We start from the raw sequence: 22,312 nt of genomic DNA, 5'->3' as shown, positions 1-22,312 counted from the left end.
GATCTCCCAGAAGATCCGTCCTATCAGATTTAAATGGTGAACTATACGTTAGCTTTATTTTTATTTTGCCCGAAACATAGTAGATCATTAGATAGAAATCTGCAGTCGTCAACACAAAGACACTTTGAAGAGATACATAACCCATTATTAGTGTTCACGTTTGAGAAAAATCAAAATATATGTTTATAATAACTTATCCATAAATCACTTAATCCAAATATCGTTTCAAGACATTGCTAAAATGTTGCCAGTAAAATAAAACTGACTATTTGTAGAAGTTTATTTGTTTTTTTGCTAAATGCAATGTCTACGGTTTGTGTAAACTTTTTGTATTTTGCTCATAGTTCATGAAGTTCTCTTAGTTATTATACGTAGGCAATTCAAACACAGATATTTTGATTTTCTAATGTTTACGTAACTTGACTGAACTATTGCCTTAAATGTGTTGCAAAGAGAAATTGGAAGCAGCATTTCTGTAAACATTATTACAATGTATACGATATTTTGACGAATAACGAATCTTGAAGCCATAACGTTATCACAAAATTCTAGTTTTACAATGATACTAATCCGTAGGCCCGGCATGGTCAAGCGTGTTAAGGCGTGCGACTCGTAATCTAAAGGTCGCGGGTTCGCAACCCCGTCGCGCCAAACATGCTCGCCCTCCCAGCCGTGGGGGCGTTATAATGTGACGGTCAATCCCACTATTCGTTGGTAAAAGAGTAGCCCAAGAGTTGCGGTGGGTGGTGATGACTAGCTGCCTTCCCTCTAGTCTTACACTGCTAAATTAGGGACGGCTAGCACAGATAGCCCTCGAGTAGCTTTGTGCGATTTCAAAAACAAACAATATTAATCCGTCAGTTTCGTTTCAGTTTTACTCACTGTATCATAATTAAACAGTTTCAAATGTTCAACTGAAATTACAGGAAAAACAAAATGAGTTAGTTGTACAAAGCTTTACGTCCCTAGCAGGAGCTTAATATGATTTATAAGAAAGGTAACGCTAGAAAAAGCAATGCTTGATATTGTCTGATGTATTATATTACGCTAAATATTTTCAGGGGATTAATTAGTCCTTCACCCTATTTATTGTTGATTCTTTCTCTTGTTAATTGTAATTACACAATGTAGAGAAAAGAAAAAATTGACGGTAATCATATGAATTACGCCAAATATTGTTTGACAACTACAACAAATATTAATTTTAAATTTTTCGTTTCTTTGTTTGCTTTGTTACCTTCAAAATTATCAAAATTAGTGCATGAAGTATTTTTCTTGTTAAATTGTGTTAATATTTTTATCTTTTCTTACAAAATTACCCTTTGTTTATTTACACAAATCTTCAGGTAAACAGTTAAATAATAAATTTACCAAGTTTTGTATTGATTAGTAACTTATTTCTCTTCTTTTTTTCCCAAAAAGAGAAGCTATATCTTGCTGCCTGTACTAGAAAAGTTTTTTAACAAGCAATCTGTTGTTTGTTTTATTTCATAACGTATAAGATAATGAAGAATTACATATTTATGAAATATATATAAATGCAACTGAATTTTTCTTATAATCTTCCTGAGACATAAACAATTACTTCAGCTGTAAAATAGTAAATTTTAATTGTTGTCATTTAGATTTGCGAGATTCAAATTATATCCTCAGACATCCTTCTTCTAACTAAGACATCCAAATATTACACCTACCTCAGAACATTACATTTTAATATGAAAATTTAGTTTACAATAACAAACTAATACTCAGAAAATGATTCATTTCGTTACTGTTACATAAATACCTTTTCAGCAGCGTTGTCTCCAATTCAACACTGAAAATGAAAATAAATCCTTTTCATATCGATTACAGAATTCTCTGTTCTTCATTCTAACATTTGTTGTCGTTTCATATTTTCGTGATCAGCTCTGTTTGAGTCAAGTTCAAAATAATTCTATGTGGCCAAAAATCAATTTAAGAAAAATCACCAAAGTCTTTAGTAATAAACACTGAATTCACGTGTGACATTTTCTAAAATAATAATAATAATAAAGTTTGAATCCTGATAATTTTTAATGTTTTCATCTATACATAAAGTCCACTTTTCATAATCACTTTCACTGTCAGCCTAGAAAAGACGGAAACGATCAGAGTCACGAACGTGCTATGTCGTATAATTTTTTTAGGTTAAAGATTTTGTGTATGAGCTTTATACCCTTATTTTATCACCACCCATGAATTACAAAGGAATGACTACATTTTAACTCTCGGCGACGTAGCCATGATTACATAGACTCAAGTCACCGTCATGCCAAAGTGCACTTTAATTTTGATCAGAGAAGATTAATGACTGTTCTTAATATGACAGTGTAATATCACAATTCTACGTCAAACTCCATGTGCGTTGCCAATCAAGAAATCACGTGAAATACAGAATCAGATTGGATATGGGTTACGTTCATATAAGTTACATATTTAGTAAGATTTGTATGTATATAGTTGATACGTTTGACACTATTAATGTATGTTACATTTGTCTCTTTGTTTCAGATATTTACGCAAAGCTATACAAAGGATATATTTACATGCTGTCCATAATTATGATGTGATTGACGAAGGAAAAGGTAGCTAGTCAACTGCACCAATCGTCAACATTTTTAACGATTCCAATATAGTGGGATTTAACCGTGACCTTTATTACACGCACTAAGCTGCAAACTGGGGAGTTCGATTTGTTTAGTTTGTTTCGTGTTATTCTTGTTTGTTTGTAGTTTTTTTATTTAGCAATAAAACCTTTCAACCTCAGTTTAGTACGCTATCCACTAAGATACGTTCGACCCAGGTAAAATGTGCTTAAAGGAATCCTAAAATATTAGAGAAATATAAAACATGGTCCGAAGTATGTATTATTAGAACACTCTTTTAGGTTTAAAGATTTTTGAATGAGCGTTTCATTGCAGTATTAAAATTTCTCTTTGGAAACTGATACCGTTTATCTTTGTTATTAATACAGATACACATAGTGAAAATAGCTAAGGGGTGTACATAAGAATAAGGGAAAACAAAAACTGATTTTAAAAATGTCAAAATAATAACACGTGCCTGTATATTTATATTTCTAAAAGTTGTTTTGGTTTTAATTACGGATTTTCTATAATTCAGCTTTGCAGAATTAGAAATCAATTTTTTTTTCTATATCTAAGGATTTTTTACAAATCGGGAAAAAAGAAAAGAAACTTTTACTTATAAAAAATTTACAAGAAATTTATAAAATAATGTTTTTTGGGTAATTTACACAACCCGTTGCCATAGCAACGAATAAATAATATTAGAAAGAAAAAATAATATAAAAGTTCAAGCACAAATAAATACTATCCAGAAATGACACATCGTACAGCCTATTAACTGTTTATATAACTAGTGATGTATTTTTCGTAGGTTTTAAAACAATCGATAAGACCCTCACGTCGCGATTGGGCTAGACTCTAGAGAAACCTATAACCAGTGTTTGTCCAGCATTCTAAGCATAACAAAATGTGACTCTATTTCAATGAAAATGATTCACTTAAGTAAAAGTACATATGACGTTTTGTGATAAGCCTGTATGTCATGGAGAAAAATGGATATCACTTTCAGATTTATCGAATTGGAATTACGGGAGAACGTGTACAATTTCAAAACAATAAATCTATTACAGGCCAACGTAACCATTCAAAGACTCAGTTTTGTCAAGTACATATATTGTTTACTACTGTCAATTAGGTGAAACATTAAATTTCTGACTTGCTTTTATACTGTTTATTTAAATATTATATCACATATACTACTGTTAATTTTTTTGTGTATTAAAATACTAAATTGGGTGAACTCTTTCATTTTCTGTAGAAAATACATAGAAGCCCAAGTAGCAATTAGAGAAATGAATTGTAATATTGAAGACAATTTTGTTATGGTTTTCTCGTCTGGTTCATATGTTATTAGGTGTTCTCTGCTGAAAAAGATCTTAGAAATACAAACAATAGTTGTATAAATATTTAAAAAAATATATTTTTAAAAAGTTATATCGCTAGCAACTATTTAGATTGTAGTCCTTTGCATTCTTTGAAAAAACTAGGTATTCAACCAAGCTGTTCAGTAATCGGTATGAAAACTAACTTGTAATAATGGTTTATGTTTGTCTAAATCTATAATAAATAATTTCAGAAAGTTGTATTTAAATGCAAGATGAGAAGATTTAGCATATGTTATAATAATTTTAAAGAACAATTGAAATACTATTAAAATATTTCTTGTTTAAAATTATCAGTGCAAACGAAATAGCTCGTAGGGAAATAATGTTTAGATACTCTCTGTTATCACGAGTATGTTAACATGCTTTCATCTCTCCACAAATGACAGCATAATACATGATATTCTACTCATAATAACGTTTTTTTGAAGCAATTCTCTTCTCTTTTCTTGCTTCATAATTTAGCTCTCTTCTTTTAACGAGAGATTTGTTATACATGATGGATTTCTGTCCCTCAAGAGTTACAGGGCCGGCATGGCCAGGTGGATTAAGGCGATTGACTCGTAATCTGAGGGTCGCGGGTTCGAATCCCGGTCGCGTCAAACATGCTCGCCCTTTCAGCCATGAGGGTGTTATAATGTGCGGTCAATCTCACTATTTGTTGGTAAAAGAGTAGCCCAAGAGTTGACAGTGGGTGGTGATGACTAGCTGCCTTTCCTCTAGTCTTACACTGCTAAATTAGGGACGACTAGCACAGATAGTCCTCGAGTAGCTTTGTGCGAAATTCAAAAACAAAAAAAAACAAAAAAGAGTTATATTTAACAGCTGTGTTTATCATTTCCTTCCGCTGATATTTGATAAAATGACCGTTTCTTTTGTAAATTCACTCAAGTTTGATAAAGCAAAATTTCTCGGTCAAAGCTGTTGTTTGCAAACCTGAACTTTTTTATCTGCGTTATTTCAAGACTCGAAATTAAATGAGGGAAAGAAAAAAAGAGGAAGAGAAACAATTTGCATGTCATCAACAAGTTTGCAATAAATGTTTGATTTGATTTGCCATAAGATCACTCAAAAGAAACTGCCTCGTCTTAGATTCATATTCTAGATCTGCTATACATTTTAAAGAACCCAAACAGAATTTATAAAACCCTAGAGTTGGTGCTGGATAGTGTTGACTAGCTACCATCCTCCTCTAGATTACTATTTCAAATTTAAGGATGGCTATTACAGATAGCTCTTGAGTAGCTTTGCTTAAAGTTGAATAAAGAAATCAATTACAAGAGTAATTTACACTTCAAAATACCCGAACGTTTTGTATCTTGTAAGAAATAAGTTACGTAAAGTCAACATACTTTTGACCATGTAGTGTATCTTGGGATATTTTCTCACAAGTTACGGAGCGCGCTAGTGAAAAAGAAAGTTAAAATCATGAAGCATTTAATAAATACTTGCCAAAATATCTTTTGTTTTTATTCAAGTTTCAGTATTTTTACTTTCGCCAACACATGTTTAACACAAAGCTACGAACAAGAAATGAGAAGCAGGGAAAAAATCTAGATTTTTTTAGCATTATTAGAGTAAGGAAACCTTATAGTTTCACACATAAAAAAACTTCAAATAATGAACCATATACATTCAAAAACAAGTAAAGGGATAAAAGTACCAACGTATTTAACGGTGCTATTGCGTATTTGCGACAACGAGTCGCGCAACATAAATTTCGAATTCACACTCCTGGTACGCTAGCTATAGTCCACTTCTGGTCCCGCTATTTAGTATTAACAATATAAATAAAAAAGACAACGAAACTTGGTTACAGATCTTTTTTTACTATTCTAAAAGAAATGAATTAAATCATGTTGTATCAAAACGATAATTTTTATTGTTGTTTTTGTTTTATTTTTTACAACATTTTGAATTAACTTAATATAAGCTGTGCTAAGTAATTCCATATAAGTTGAGAGCAAGCTTAAATCACTCAGGTTAAAGAATCTCGCTGATGCCTTGATATCTTATAAATGGTTGAGTCAGAATAATATTTAAAGACTGACACTATACCAAAACTAACGTTCAACGAATGTATCTTATTTTTACTTTTTCTCAAATATGTTTAGTTAGTTTAACAGTATATGATTAGTTTTAATCCTTGAGATCATAGTCTTAAAAAAAATAACGGAAATCTGATTGCACTGATTTGTCGTATTTCATTAGAACGTGATTTCAGTCATTAAAATGTAACGGTTTTCCTGAGGAGTCTGGTAATACATTCCGCAAATTGGTAATTAATCCCCAAGAGTCAGCTCTGATGTTTTAAGGATGTATTAATGATAAAACTTCCATAAAAAATATGACAGGCTTCTATGGAAGAAGATCTACCCTGATTCGTCAGGAAGATGAATTTAACAGTATCAACTATACATGAACAAGGAAATCCGGTCATTTTCTTATCAGTTGTATTATTGCTGAATATTGCAAAAAACTTATTCATATAGAGTTAAAATCTAATAATATATACACTTCATGTAAGTAAGAAGATAAACTGCATCAGTCCGCAATGGCCACAGTATAGTATTAGAATAATTTAAGAAAGAAGCTTCTTAATCAATATATTCTAAAGAAATTTGGATCAATTGTAGAAAAAATATAAAACGAGCCCTAGAAAGTGACTACTGCGTGCTGATTGAAGTTTATGCATCTTTGTTATTATAATATCTTCACCAGTAAAAGTAGGTAATTAATAAAACTATATGAAGAACAAAAATCATGTTACTAAAATTGGATCAATGAGTTTTGAATAGGTGGGCAGTTAAACCTCAAATAGGATTTACGTTTTCTTACTTTGGTTAAATATGTTTGCCTTTATTCGGTTACAGTTTCTATGTTTTGTTAAAACAGGTTTATAGTGGGTTATGAGACTATATCAGTATGGACAGAGAGCTCTTTCAAGAATTGCACAACAGCATAGTCCTTGATTGGAAATAAAAACGTTTGAAATATATTTTTCAAATACGACAATAAAACAAGTATCGCAAATTCTTTAAACTTTAGCCACTTGTCATAATTAACTTGGGATGATTTGTTTTGTTGGTTTCACTGCGTCTTTTTCTTCATAAAATACTCTATCTGAGGTTAAAATAGAAGACTTATTTTGAAAATTCGTTAACTGAAGTGAGAATTACTTAATTTCATCAGAAATGACCAAAATTCCCATCACAAGTTACTTTGCAATAATAATAACTGAAACATGTGTTGATGCGTAAGATTATTTCTGTTTCATTAAGTTTGTAAATAATGATTTTATAAGAATTGTTCGGTGATACTGATCACATTGAAATCACTCAGTTTATTTTCCAAGACATGATTTTAGATAATATATTAAATAAATAACTATATCACTCTTTGGACTAGATACAATGGCAAAGTATCAAACTTATTTTGAATAAAAAATCATTATTGTTTCATTAGATTGTTAGTATATCGTTTCATTAATGTCCATTTCTCACCTAAAGAAGAAGCTCTTAATAATTTATGTATTGTTTCTTGGTTTTATGATAGCTGCAATGTTTAAAAAGGCCTTTCAATTTTGATAATATACAGAATTGATCGAATTTTAAATGTACGATTTGTTTAGGCTTGTGCAGTGGCGTGATTTTACAAATATGAGCTGTATTGTTAGAGCCGCCATGCTGAGCACCTTCATATTTGATGGTACAATCAATGCTACCACGTGAAACATTATGACTAGAGACATTTGTCATAGCGTTTTGAGAGAATGATATTTTCATAGCGAGATTGTTAAATGATGTAAAGTTAAAAGACAAAACATTTGGAAGAAAGAAATATCCAGTGCTCTCCATAGAAAAGAGGAACGCCCATGTCAGAGTTTCAGAACAGCGTGACTAAGTGGTTAATGTACAGAAATTTGGAGGTGAGGTTGCGTGGTTCATATTTCTTTACCACCAAGAAAATAAAAACAATCACTCTTCGCACTTCAATGCTCTGGATTTGTTATAAAAGTAACAGCAAAATTCCACTATTTCAACTGATAAAATAGCCTGAAAACTAATGGTGGGTGATGTTGACAATCTGCTTTCCCTTTGAAATTAGGAATGGATACACAAACACCCTTCATACATCTTTACGTGAAACAGAACAAACAAACAAGACTTAAAACTCGGGAATCTATGGTTTTAACTAATTGTGGCATTTTGACTTTTCTCCCTCGAATTCAAACTTGTATTATTACTTTTAATTTTTGGTGAAAAGTATTTATTTCAACCGTTATAGATAATTATTTACATGTATTGTAACAAATAGATTAGGTGGGGAGAATTGATGTTTTTCCAAACTAATAAGTGTTCATTAAGAATATTTTTGATGGTGTATTATATTACTTTTCTACGATTTTGTGATCTCCCACTACGGTCTCATACTGCTAGAAACCGGGTTTCGAAACTCATGGTAGGCAGAGCACCGGTAGAACATTGTGTAGTTTTGTACTTAACTATAATCAATTCATGCATATGTACTCCCATAGCTTCAGCAGTAGTATTAAGTATTTATACATTACAATTCGGGGCTCGATACCTGCTATGAACATAACGAAGATAGAACTTATGTAGCTTTACTCTCTTAAACATAAACAAAGCAGATGTTACATGTCAATAATAAATTTACTGATAGTCTCTTTTTTATCAGTGGAAAAAAAGATAAGAGGATATTTTTTAAAATTGCGCTAAAAGAATTACCATTCTTTAAAAAAAATAAATGTAAATAACGAACATCTATTTATATTTAAATACTACAATACTACAAATAAAAAATCCTCAATTTAACTCAAAGCTACTCAAGGGCTATCTGCACTCTAGCTCTCCCTAACTTATTAGTAACAGACTAGAGAAAAGACAACCAGTCAACACCACTCACCGCCTACTTTTTCCATCAACGAATTGACTGAAACATTATAACGATATCATAATTGAAAGGACTAGCATGATCTGTGAAGGGGTTTCATTAATATCTGTCTGTGCCAAAAACAAAATGAAGTATTGTAACTCCTTCGATCTGTGCCAAAAAACAAAATGAAGTATTGTGAGTTCTTCTTCCTTTACAAATTTACGAGTCAGCGAAATGGTGGTCCGTATTTTGTCTTATTCTTTGCCTCATTTGCTACCTTGGATAAATTAGAACATGGTTCAGCATAACTAAAATGTTTAATGCGGACAATAAAAATGATGGTTGAATGTAACGAAGCTGAATAATGTATGATTTTTTTGTTGTTTTTTTACATTTACGTAAAGATACTTTTACCATTTGAAAATGTCCGATAACGTACACGTGCATGTGAAAGCCCGCTTAATGATCATACAGTCGGACAAAGTACGAAACTTGTACAAACAACACAGACAGTCTACTTCATTAAACCAAAGCCCTGTCATTCCATGGGAGCATTATAAGGTATTGGTCAAACACACTATTCGTTGGTAAAAGAGTAACCCAAAAGTTGGCGGCTGGTGCTGCCGACGGGGTGTCTTCTCTCTGGTTATCAGTTCATTACTAAGAAGGGCAAGAAGGGCAGCAGCTAACCTTGTTGTTATAAGCAGAACAAACAGACAACTACATTGACAATTTTCACATAACACACAGTGCGGCCAGGTATGGCCAGGTGGGTTAAAGCGTTCGACTCGTAACCTGAGGGTCGCGGGTTCAAATCCCTGTTGCACCAAACGTGTTCGCCCTTTCAGCAGTGGAGGCGTTATAGTATGACGGTCAATCCCACTATTCGTTGGTAAAAGAGTAGCCCAAGAGTTGGCAGTGGGGGTGATGACTAGCTGCCTTCCCTCTGCCTTATACTGCTAAATTAAAGACGGCTAGCTCAGATAACCGTTTAGTAGCTGTGTGCGAAATTAAAAAAAGAAACACACGCACATTGGTAAAAACCGACCAGTAGGTGGCACCATGATCATTCAAAGATTAGAATCGGAAGATCGAGAATTACCCGATAATTGTGCCCATACACGATTTAAAAAATTCATTAACTCTTTCACGAGAACTTCCTGTCCAAAATGACACAACACTGTGTGTGCTTCTGCAGATGTACACATGAAGCCCATTTTACTTCGCGCTGACCTCCCAACAATTGCAACTGCAAGATTTAGTCAAAAGGTAATTCAGTTGCGATTATTTGAAAACAACCATTACAAGAACAACAAGTAATTGTGTAGTGTTGTTTTAACTCAGTAGTAATGTTTGTACCTATCTATGCCTACAAATAGCCTGCATCGCAACAGTGACCACCTTTCGGCTTTGTGTTATTTTATTCTGCATTTTTTACATAATTTTGTATTTTATTTACTTTTTTCTTCTCTTTAATTTTCTGTTGTTGTTGTTTTATTTTCATTGTCATTGTGCGTAAGTGTATTTCTGTATTCTAAATTATGTATATTTATTTATTTATTTTCAATGCTAGCATTTTGTTACTTTTATTCTTTATTTCTTCTGCGATTATCGTCTTTTTCATGTCATTCCGATATTAATTAAATATATAAATATCTGTTTAGTACGCATATATATATATATATATATATACACTGCTGTCCAAAATCTTAAGGCCAATGAACATAAAGAAAAAATGTGCATTTTGCATTGTTGGACTCAACTACCTATTTGAGTAGAGCTTTGAAAGATGAAAATAAGAAAAGGAAAATAAAATTAAAAAAACTTTTTAGCATTTAATAGAGAAAATAAGAACACTATGAAATTAGCCTAAATACTAGCTGGTCAAAAGTTTAAGATCATACCAAACAGAAGTCTTAAACAGGGTAGGAAATGTCCAACAAGAGGTCTCAATAGTGAGTTGCACGGCCGTCATTGCGAATAACTTCAAACATTCGCTTTGGCAAGGTCGATATAAGCGTTTGCAAAAAGCTGTTTGGAATGTCAAGATTATGCCAATGTAGCCAACTGCTGTTTGACGCCCCTGTATAACCTGAAACTCCATTGTTTCATGGAAGGAGAAAGCACCCCAAACCATTATGAAACCTTCTCCACTGTGTCGTGTAGAAAATACTTCCGGTGAGATATCCTTATCGTGCCAGTAACGATGGAAGCCATCTGGACCGTCCAGGTTAATTTTTTTTCTCATCAGAGAACAAAACCTTTGTCCACTTTTCTACGTCCCATGCTTGTTGGTTTTCAACAAAGTTTAATCGAGCTGTTTCGTGGTGTGGAAGGAGGCATGGCCTTAATCTGGTTCGACGATCGGCTGGTATCTTGCCGGACAACCCCCTTCGAATCCTCCTGCTCAACGCCGGCGAAATTTTCTTGAGCCGACCACTTGAAATTCTCGTTCCGTATCCCTCAGGGTCTTTTAAAAAATTATCAACATCAGTTTTACTACATCCAATCTCACCAGCGATGGCGCGTTGAGAGAGACCTTACTTTTGCAGCTCGACAATTCTGCCACGTTCAAATTCTGTCAACTTTTTAGCCTTTGCCATGTTTTTACCCAATGTAATGCGGGAGATGTCAATGGGAGATGTTGACAAAGCTGATGCTTGAACACAAATGACTAAATTTCGTTACGTGTTTACCGATTAACGCTTCGTTTCAGTATTATCTTAAATTTTTGACCAGCTAGTATTTAGGCTAATTTTATAGTGTTCACATTTTCCCTATTAAATGCTAAAAAAGGTTTTTTTTATTTTCCCTTTTTTATTATTATCTTTCGAAGCTCTACTCAAATAAGTGGTTTCGTCTAACAACGCAAAATGCATATTTTTTCTTTATATTCATTGGCCTTAAGATTTTGGCCAGCAGTGTATGTATGTAGTCTTATAAGACATATATATAGCTTGTACGTACATTTTTGTGCTTCCCTCTTCTTATTTTTCTCTTTACTTTCTACTTTTGTTGTCTTTTTCTATGTTATTTCGAAACGGTATCTTTAATTTTGTTTTATACTTTAAATATATTTTTCCATATTGTTTTATTTCCAGAATTTTGGACAGTATACCGTCTTATAATCGAATTCTAGCAATATCCAAATGTTGGATTCCACCAAATATGCTCGCCATTTGAACTGTGGGGCGTTATAATGTGATGGTCAATTCGTTCCTACTATTGGTTGGTGAAATAGTAGCCCAAGAGTTGGCGGCGGGTGATGATGACTGGCTGTCTTCTCTCTAGCTTTGCACTGATAAATTAGGAATGGCTAGCGTAGATAGCACTCGTGAAGCTTTGCGCGAAATTAAAAAAAAATATATATATTCCCGAGTTAAACCAAAATGCACTTGAACTTTCACTGAAACTGAAAGTGCAAGTCAGATAATACTTTCTTCGTTCACTGGAACTAACATTTGTAATTAGCACTGTAAAGAAAATCGATTTAGAATAAGTGTATTCGTTTAAGCTGTCACTGAAATTTTGAAAGCCACTGGAGCCTCTCTACTGCTAGAGTCACGTTGAAGAGATAGTCAATCCAACTATTCGTTGATAAAACAGTAATCGAAGAGTTGACGGTGGGTGGTGATGACTACCTGCCTTCCCTCTAGTCTTTCACTGCTGAATTTGAAACGACTTGCACAGATAGCCCTCATTTAGTTATGTGCAAATTCAAAACAAACCAAAGTAACAAAGATATTGAGTAATTCTATAATTCATATTCTGATCAAAGTGAGCTACCTAAACAGGTGAGAACCAAAATAAACTTACTATTATGTATAACTTATTTAATATACTGTTCTTAGGTCTTTACTTATAATGATTAATTGTTAACTATCACATGATATAAGTAAAATGTTCTCATCAGATATAATTTAACTCTTCTTTTTTTACATTACATGTTTAAACCGCTGACACGTTTTTCGTATTTAGCTGTTTTTTCTACACTTAATAGTTTTGGTCATAATTTGCTATTTTTTGGGTTGACAAGGACTTTAATTTTTCTACTACTTTACGGATATTAGAGAAATGTGAAATTTACACACTATTGAACATTAGTTTTTATATCTAAATGTTTTGTAAAAATAAACTAAGAGTTTTTTGCCCACTTATGAGTCCTATCAAATAAACTATAATAATATTTTCGTACTAAATGGACACCTTTTTTATTATATATGTTGTGTATATAGTAAAACGTTTTTTTTTAAAATAAGCTAGATTTATTTTTATATTTATTAATATTTGAATACACCTTCCTAGTCTATTTAGACAATTTGGTCTATAATAAAATAAATAAGATAAATGATAAAAATATTAATACCTTGTTATTAATAGTTCAATGCTTATTTCTTTTAATCTACAATAGATACAATATAATCTCATAGGATACGTTATATTCAAAGTAACTAAAAAACAAATTGTAGGCAAAGAAGGACTCGAACCTCAAAAGATTGTAGTATAGTGTGTTATACAAACAAACAATTTCTCTTATCAGTACATTCATATCCCCCTATATTTTTAAGTTATTACATTCAACCTAGTAAACGCGTAAAGAAATTATCGACTTAAATTATCAAAAGCATGTTCATAAGAACATATTAATACACGTGCCACAGTTATCAACAGTCTCTAGTTCTTGCCTGTATTCAGTTCACAAGTTTTGTCACTTCAACAAGTTGAAGAAGACAAACAGTAATAATTTTCCCTTTTTTTTTTGACAAATTATTTTATTAACTCTAAATTTACGTGGCTGCTGATTTTATTATGATTTAACAGTGTTTAGGTCTGTCCAGAAACATTAGAATAATGACGTACCACCACTTGGAACATCTGTACCAGTACCCAAAATAATGCCAGAAGTTCGATTCCAGTACATGAAATCACAACAGTGTTACTCCATTTTCTAAACTGACTGAAGCTACTAGATTAGAAAAGTTTGTAATTAGATTTAAGCAACTTTTCAAAGTGTTCTTGTTTTTTTCAACCAATTATCACAAAAATGTTAAATCATGCATTTTTTTTATTCTATAACAACTAGATAACACCTCTTATTTTACTTTTTTAACCTATATTTTCTTAGCAGTTCAATAGATGTATTATTCAAGTCCCTTCTGTGCATATCACTGATGAACTAAATAACTGTAGTAACTGATAAAGAAACCAAAGATGGAGGTACCCTCGGTTATGTTTCTTAAAGTTTCATTGCACCCAAAAGAAACTTAATGATAATTTCTAACCAAGCGACAATAAAAATACGATATGCATAAGTTTTATTTTGTCATTATCAGGTCCCCCACTGGGACAACGGTAAGCCTTAGGATTTATAAAGCTAAAATCAGTAATTCGATTCCCCTCAGTGGACACAGCAGATAGCTCTATGTAGCTTTGCTATAAGAAAAAAACATGTCATTATCAGTGGTAAATTTATGGTTGTGTAGGCCCATGAGATAATATTGTTTCGTGTGCTCTATCTACATCTCACGTAATTTTACATAGAATAAAATTATGAATGGACCCCCGTTAAGACCATGAGCCCTGGAGTTGAGTCTCCTCAAGCCCCTACCTAAATGACCTACACACTGGTCATTATCGCATACGATTGTTCTTATATAATTTACAGGCATTGTTTTTATTTATTAAACAATATAGATTGAAATGTTAAATATTAGTAAGACATTTGAAATATCTTTGTGATAAAAAATATTCTAAATGAATTTCACTGTCATTAGAAAAGCTTAAGTGTTTGGAAATTGTAGTTTGGAAATATCATTAACTTATTAAACGTTGCTAATTTTGAAATGCTTTACTTGTGAATTTCATTATCTTATTAAAATGAATTACGAATTAAATAATTTTGACATTTATACTTGCCACCATATATATTTCTTTATTTTGTTTAATTTCACTCAAAGCTACTCCTAAGATATCTGCGCTAGCTGTCCATAAATTTTGATAGATTAGAAGGAAAGTAGTTATTCACCGCCAACTGTTGGTCTCCTCTTTACCAAAAAAAAAAAGGGGATTTGCCATCACAGAATAATTCCCAGTATCTACAATAATGAATATATTCGGTGACAGGATTAATCTCACACATTGGGAATCGAGCGTCCAAGTTTACAAATGTAACGTAAAAACATAAAACAAAAGAGAATTAAATCATTTTAGAAGTTTATTTGTATTTGAATCTTAATGCTTATGAATGTGAGTTTTTTGGGTTTTTTTTAACAGAAAACATATTCAACACTAAGCAGAACATCGATCTTAATAGTTTTCCGACATTTTTTTTTCTTTTAACCTTTGTGCGTAGGTAATTTATGTTCATAAAATTAAATTCACCCACGACGGTATGGAGTCGAAATCAGTTTCCATAAATGATAAAAATATTCAAAATGTGAAATTAACTGTTAAGACTGTTTTAAAGTGTTGTTTCGAAAACTGAATATATAACTTGAAGACAAACTCACATTGAACTTGTAACATCCAAACTTTGAAATAGTTCTGGTTCTATAACTATCAAGAAAATGATGGCGTTTGTCATTTTAAATTCTTTACACAAATCTAGGTTTAACTCAGAACACCAGTGAACATTCAGTGAAATTATTTCCTGCAGGTATAGATTCTCTCATCCGTGACCATCGTTTAGTGTTCGACGGATATTGTCTCGGGCACACAAGAAACCCTCATTAAAAATAGATCAAACACATGTCTCTTTTACTTCTGGGCCTGGCATGGCCAAGCGTGTTAAGGCGTGCGACTCGTAATCTGAGGATCGCAGGTTTGCATCCCCGTCCCGCCAAACTTGCTCGCCCTCCCAGCCGTGGGGGCGTTATAAACATACAGTCAATCCCACTATTCGTTGGTAAAAAGAGTAGCTCAAGAGTTGGCGGTGGGTGGTGATGATTAACTGCCTTCCCTCTAGTCTTACACTACTAAATTAGGGACAGCTGGCACAGATGGCCCTCGAGTAGCTTTATACGAAATTAAAAAAAAAAAACTTTTACGTCTTATGAAAAAATATAACAAAATGAGAAAACGATGTGTACAGTAAATGTAAGGCTCTAGAATAATGCGCTTATTCCACCTATTCCACGTTCCAGAAGTAAAAATAACTTATTAAAGGAATATATGTATCTATTAATAGAACAGAAAACAGTCAAAAATTATCTTTGAAAATGAAGCAAAATTTAGAATTCAGAAAAATTTATCAACATACTCTCCAAAGCGAGTAAAATTTAATCACCCTGATCTAGTTACAGATTCTTTAAGTGATTCATAGTAAATAAAGATTGTGTTGTTTCACGACTTAACTTTACTGCTGTTTGTGTTTACGGAAAAATCTTATGACGTTCAGTATTAGTTGTATGATTTCTCTGTTTTATCATTTTCATATATGTATATATATATAACAAATCTTCATAAAAATGGCCAGGTGGTTAAGGCACTCCACTCGTAATCCGAGGGTCGCGGGTTCGAATCCCCAACCCACCAAACATGCTCGCCTTTTCAGTCGTGGGGACGTTATAATGTGACGGTCAATCCCACTATTCGTTGGTAAAGGAGTAGCCCAAGAGTTGGCGATGGGTGGTGATGACTAGCTGCCTTACTGCTAGTTTTACTCTGCAAAATTAGAGACCCCTAGCGCAGATAGCCGTTGAGTAGCTTTGTGCGAAATTCAAAACAAACATACAAACAAATATTTAAATCAGGTATTGCACAGATTGTGTGTGTGTAGATATATATTTATATGTAACGGAAGAAAATATGTTAAATGCATACTTTGTATACTAAATACTATAAAAAGTACACACAACATGTTGTTGGGTCCGTAAATATCAATGATGTTTTAGTGCTCTGAATGTACAGTAATTTGAGTTTTGTAATGATAGGTTAGACAACAGTGATAGCGATGCATAAAAAAACATAATATTAACTTACGTTATTTCGGAATATCGTGGATTTCATTAACTAGTAATTTTCGAAACCAGTTATGTAATTTATAGTTGTTCATGATCAATATGTTCATATCGTCCCAACCTATAAAGTCCAAACTTTTACACTGTGTAGCAATACAGAGTAAGACATGAAATTTAATGAAACTAATCGTAAAGCGTAGTCAGCCAAATGCACATTTGATATATACATGAGAAGAAATGCAAATTTTACCTCTGAACGTTTTTACCATGAAGCTCTAGCCATCAGTATTCTTATAACACGTTCGTCGCACAGTGTTAAGCTCACTTCATAAGAACAATATTCCAGGTCCCATGATGCTCTTGGAACTATTTCCATTATCGATTGCACGTATTCATTTCAATAACCACATTAATGCACTACTGCCTGAAACTGCAATTGGTACTGTTAAAAAGCTTTTGCAATGGATGGCGAGGCCACTCTGGCCCCTAACATCTTTACATAAGCTCACCACTGCACGTTAAGGCATCTACTTTCAGATTGCATCTAAGCACAGCAAGCGCTACATTGAGACATCTGATAAGTATAAGATCAAATGAGGATAGTATGACTTCAGGTCCTTAGGTTTTCGTTTTTATGTGTACAAGTGCTACTTTCATTGAGCGAAAGACTTATGATTTTTACGCTTGTAAGTTATTCCCAATGGTCAAAGTATTGCTTATCTTTCTAAGAATACCAGAATATATAACCAGCATCCTCTCAATGCCTTTTTTGTTTTATTTTGCGACATTCCTTCATTTGTAAACGAGACCATTCTCATCTAAAATAAAGATACAAATTATAAGGTTTGATTACTTTTGGGTTTCCAGTATCAAAAAAAAAGGTTCACCAGTGGTTACAACGTTATAAACCGAGTTTTGATGCCCGTGTTTGGTATAGGACAGGTAGCCTATTGTATTTTTGGGCTTAACTTCAAAAACGCTCAAGAAAACAATGAATATATTCTTTATCTTAACAGTTTATTATTACTCCTGTGTCAAAGGTTAAATACAGTGGTGATGGTCTGATTTAAACTGTACTATAAGAAACATTGAAGTATCATGCAATAATCGAGCACTGTGACGTCGAAAGAACCTGATGATCAATAAACACTTAAGTCGTACGATAATAGAATACAGTAGTAACGAAACGTTGAGATGAACAACCGTATTTTTCTCGTTAAATATATTAAATATAGTTAACTATATTCTTCTTTTGTAAGATACTGGAAATCACCTGACCTACTCTTGAAACACAAAGTATGATCGAAACTTGGGCTAGTTGATATAAATCAGAAAACTCTGTGTAACCTTATATATACAAACATGCACTTCAATGTTTATCGTGATAGTATTTTTTTCGTACCAAATGCATTCTTTTTTCCCACTCAGTGTATAGTTCTCGTAATTTATTTTTGTGGATTGACACCAAACAATCAAAAGATTTATCACAACTGAAACTCGCATCACTGATTTCTTAGACGTTCTCACTATAAAAAAATAAAGTGGATTTGTAAGGTGCCTATCTGATTTTTCTGAAAACGAAAAGGTCTATTTCACGGAAATTACTTTCAAAAGATTGGCAGTTTAAATAACATTCGAAATACATAGGCAGCTCTAGTGTCAAGTCCAATAATAAGTTTGAATATCAGATACACAGAATTTCAAGTAAAAATGAGAAACGCAGCGTCAATTCGGCATTACTTTCATTATTATTGATAACACAGAACTTGAAAACTGAATCCAGCACAAAGCGACTCCAAGAACTTTAGGCTTTAGATTTGGTTGATGTGTATATAAGAATCTCAGGAAAGATTTTTTAACAAAACTGAGATGTCTATTTTCATCTTCTTCTTTCAGACTTTAACTTGACATAAGGAAGCATCGGAGATTTCAGGAAGAAGGATGAAAAATAAGGCTTCTTCAAGCACCGTTACTGTGGCAACGTTTGAGGAACTGTCAAGAAACTGCCTCTGTTTCTTGATATACACTTACAACCGTTATTTTCCCTGAGTAATTCTGTATTCCTCCATACCTCATCACTTCCATGTAGTGATCAATACTGATTTACTTAGGTCATACCGATAAAACCTTATTTCACTTTCAGTTTCAATTATAATTGTGATTTGCTGAGCTAAGCTAGTATTTTACATCCCAGGGCATATAAAGTAGTTAAGTTAGAATAAGTCAACTAAAAGTATTAAGAGAAATTTTAAATTACCATTGAAAATATACATATTACTGTATTTGTTTGCTGTTTTTTTCACTGAAATATACATTTTTAAAACCAATGTTTATTTTTAAGTAAGTTATTTTGAATATTTAACCTCACATAAAATTTCATAAAACTTTGTTTTAGTCTATCTTTAGGGTTCTGAGGCGTCTTTACACAGAATTAAGAAGAGCTTTGTGGTACTATAAGGTTATGCTCATCCGTCTTGGTTTAAGCAGATGCGAATTCTGGTAATTGTATAACTTAATCACAATAAATGACCTAAATTTGTTATTTGTTTAATTGAAATTGTCCTGTATAAATAGCAAACTCTAGATGCTGCGTGTAAATCGTTCCTTGAAATTATATTAAAAAGCTCCTATCAACATATGAGTCTATAATGTAATATTTGAGATATATTTTTATATATTAATATCTTGAATAAAATTATTTTTGAAATATTACCTTTAGAAGTGTCAATAGCATTCCATAAGTCCCAGTTTAACTCAGTGGGTTTTGTAATAATAAAAAATATTTGGCTATGGAAGGAAAGGAGATTGATTGGAGAAGCATTCTATTTCAGAGTGAATTTTGGGAGGTTTAATAAAGCTTCATATCTAAGACAATTATTCTGTTTAGTTTCGTACGGTAGAGAGGCTCAAAATTCAAATGCCAGATATTTCTTATAAAGTATGATTATCTGTTTGCACTAACTTTGTATATTAAGAAAATATAACATCTCCAAACTGTATAGATTAGTATACTTTATGGAAGGTTTAAAGATAACATCTGGTATATTATTACCTTTCTTAAAGGTGGCTAAAATACATATTAATTAGTTTGATCAAAATTAGCAAAATTTACATTCTATACATTCAAATAACATAAGAAGAAATTATGTAACCTAAAGGGCTAAATAATATAATATTTATCAAACTTACAGATACACTTGTCCCAAAAGGGGGGGGGTGAAGCAGCTCATCAATTTTCCTAATATTTTCACCTTATCCTTAGAATAGTAATCAAATAAAATCATTCAATTTTGCGTAAGGGGGTGGAACAAGTCAAAAAGACTATGTATTATGAGTGTTTAAAAAGATAATATTTGGGGTTCGCTTCCCTTCATCAAACCCATCGCAGATATCCCATAGTGTAGTTTTATGCTAAAATTAACAAAGGAACAACTACTACGATTTGTTGCACCACCGTAGTTAATTGATATAAGTGTAATAATCGCTTGAAATTGAAATTAAAACGAGTATGTTGCGGATTTTCCTATATCTATTCATATATATCTATATCTATTAATATATATATATAGAAATTATATGACGAAACAAATGAGCTTATACCAGTGGGTTTCAACGTTTCGTTTCTTATAGATCGTTTCAAACAGGTTTATCTGCGGAAGATGATCCTAGAGAATATAAAAACAGTTACTGGCATAAGAAGAATGAATAAATGTGTAAGTTTATGACATGTTTGAATAATACAATAATGCAATATTTTCATTTAATCATATATCGTTTCTTCAAAAAAACATAAAAAACTCTATAGTAACTGTTGCGGACAGGATGAGAGCCATGGCCATTTTTGAAAGAATGTAGTAATGTCTTTTACTACATTATACTTTACTAACAATTAAGTATAATTGTTATGTTGAGTTGTCATAACCGGTCAATTATAAAATATGTCTAAAATGTGATTAACTCTTTACAACTCTCTTGGCTTTTTTTATCAAAACTATTCATCACATTTGCACCTGAAACTTTATATTGAACTATAGCTGTGTGAAACGAAAGAAGGGTTAAATAGAGTATATGTGAGTTAAAAAAAAACACACAAAAAAGGCAAATTTATGACCTGAACTCAACAATAAGCGTGTGATAAGGTGTCGAAAACTCTACCATCGAAGTCATTGCTTTGCCAGCTGAGAAAGCATGATAGGTATACCGGCAAGATAAAATGTTTTATGTATGCAAGTTAACGAAACTTTCAAACACAAATCTGATGAAAATCCGTCGGGTATGTTAGAAAATACACAGAAATATTATATGTAAACTTCTAAACGTTACCGGTAAATACAGTGTCATAAAAGAAATATCGCAGCCTCGGTAAAAAAAAAAAAAAAAACAGAATTAATTGCACTCCATACATTATGAACGAGCTATACGTTTTTAAAAACGATCAAGAAAATGTCTATTCAATCATCAGTAATGAAAGGAAAAAACAAGCATTGTCGTTTGGGTTGTGCAATCAATAATGTAACAGGACTGACGACGTTACCAAACCTATTGCAAAATAGTTACTACGACAGACGTAAAAAAACAGCTTAATGTACACGGAAACTTAGACTTCTTACCTTAAATACAACCAAGTTTGGAAGGAACTGACTCCTTTTGAAATCGCTGGTCAGGTCTACCTTTCCTCGTATAGACAGCGAGGCTTCTTTAGGTTGGACCAGTCTAGCCTAGAGAGGTCACTTGTAAGCAGCACATCCTCTAATAACAGGGATGATTTGGGTGCGCGTAGCTTGCAAGTTACCGCGAAAATTCCCATTGGTCGGAAGTGGCGCACTCTAAATCGACCCAACTTATATATATATAAAGAAAGTAAAGTGTTTATGAAATGATGCTAATTCAACTAAGAAAATTTATTGAACATAAATGAATGTTACTCCTTCTTACTCTAAAAATTACTTGCTTCAATCCCATCTCTATCGCAGCATTATGCAGAAATCTAATCCATGATGCAAAATATGTATAACCACCCTCCTACGTTGGTTAAAAGTTTTCATTATATCCATTGAACGTTTTATAGTTAAAAACTTGCCTCATTCTGTGGGTTTACAGTTACAAAACCAGTAATTTGACAGAAATCAATAAAAAAAGTTAGGTGTTTTAAAACTTCTTATCGGCATTTCTTATGCCCCCCAAACACACACGCATACACACAAACATTTTTAAATTGAATGAAGATAAGAATAAGTTGTTTGTCGACTTGCATGCAACATGTAAAATTCACGAAAAAAACAACTACTTGTGACATTCTTCCGTCTATATACAAACATGCGATATACATTTTCACGAAAGCTTGTATTGTTTTTAGTTCTCAGTTCACGAATCCTGAAACTTTGTCTCATGACTTTTGTTAACAAGTTTTGTTAATTACCATAAAAGAGATGAAATGTAATTCAGTATTCCAATTTTTATCTACATG

At 32.5% G+C, this 22,312-nt stretch overlaps 1 long non-coding RNA gene across 1 annotated transcript in view; it reads right to left on the bottom strand.

The window, feature by feature from the left end:
• LOC143246005 (uncharacterized) overlaps positions 1-21,581 on the bottom strand; it is a 144,010-nt gene extending 122,429 nt beyond the window's left edge. Inside the window, exons 1-2 of the long non-coding RNA XR_013025718.1 lie at positions 21,456-21,581; positions 20,446-20,510 (exon numbers count right to left, since the gene is read on the bottom strand). This is a non-coding gene — a long non-coding RNA (uncharacterized LOC143246005). The remainder of the gene's footprint in view (positions 1-20,445; positions 20,511-21,455) is intronic.
• Positions 21,582-22,312: the final 731 nt, after the last annotated feature.

This window comes from Tachypleus tridentatus, chromosome 3 (genome assembly GCF_004210375.1).
Source record: "Tachypleus tridentatus isolate NWPU-2018 chromosome 3, ASM421037v1, whole genome shotgun sequence".
NCBI lineage: Eukaryota > Metazoa > Arthropoda > Merostomata > Xiphosura > Limulidae > Tachypleus > Tachypleus tridentatus.
The sequence above is the reverse complement of the archived record's forward strand: the minus strand, read 5'-3'. Positions and strand labels throughout refer to the sequence as shown.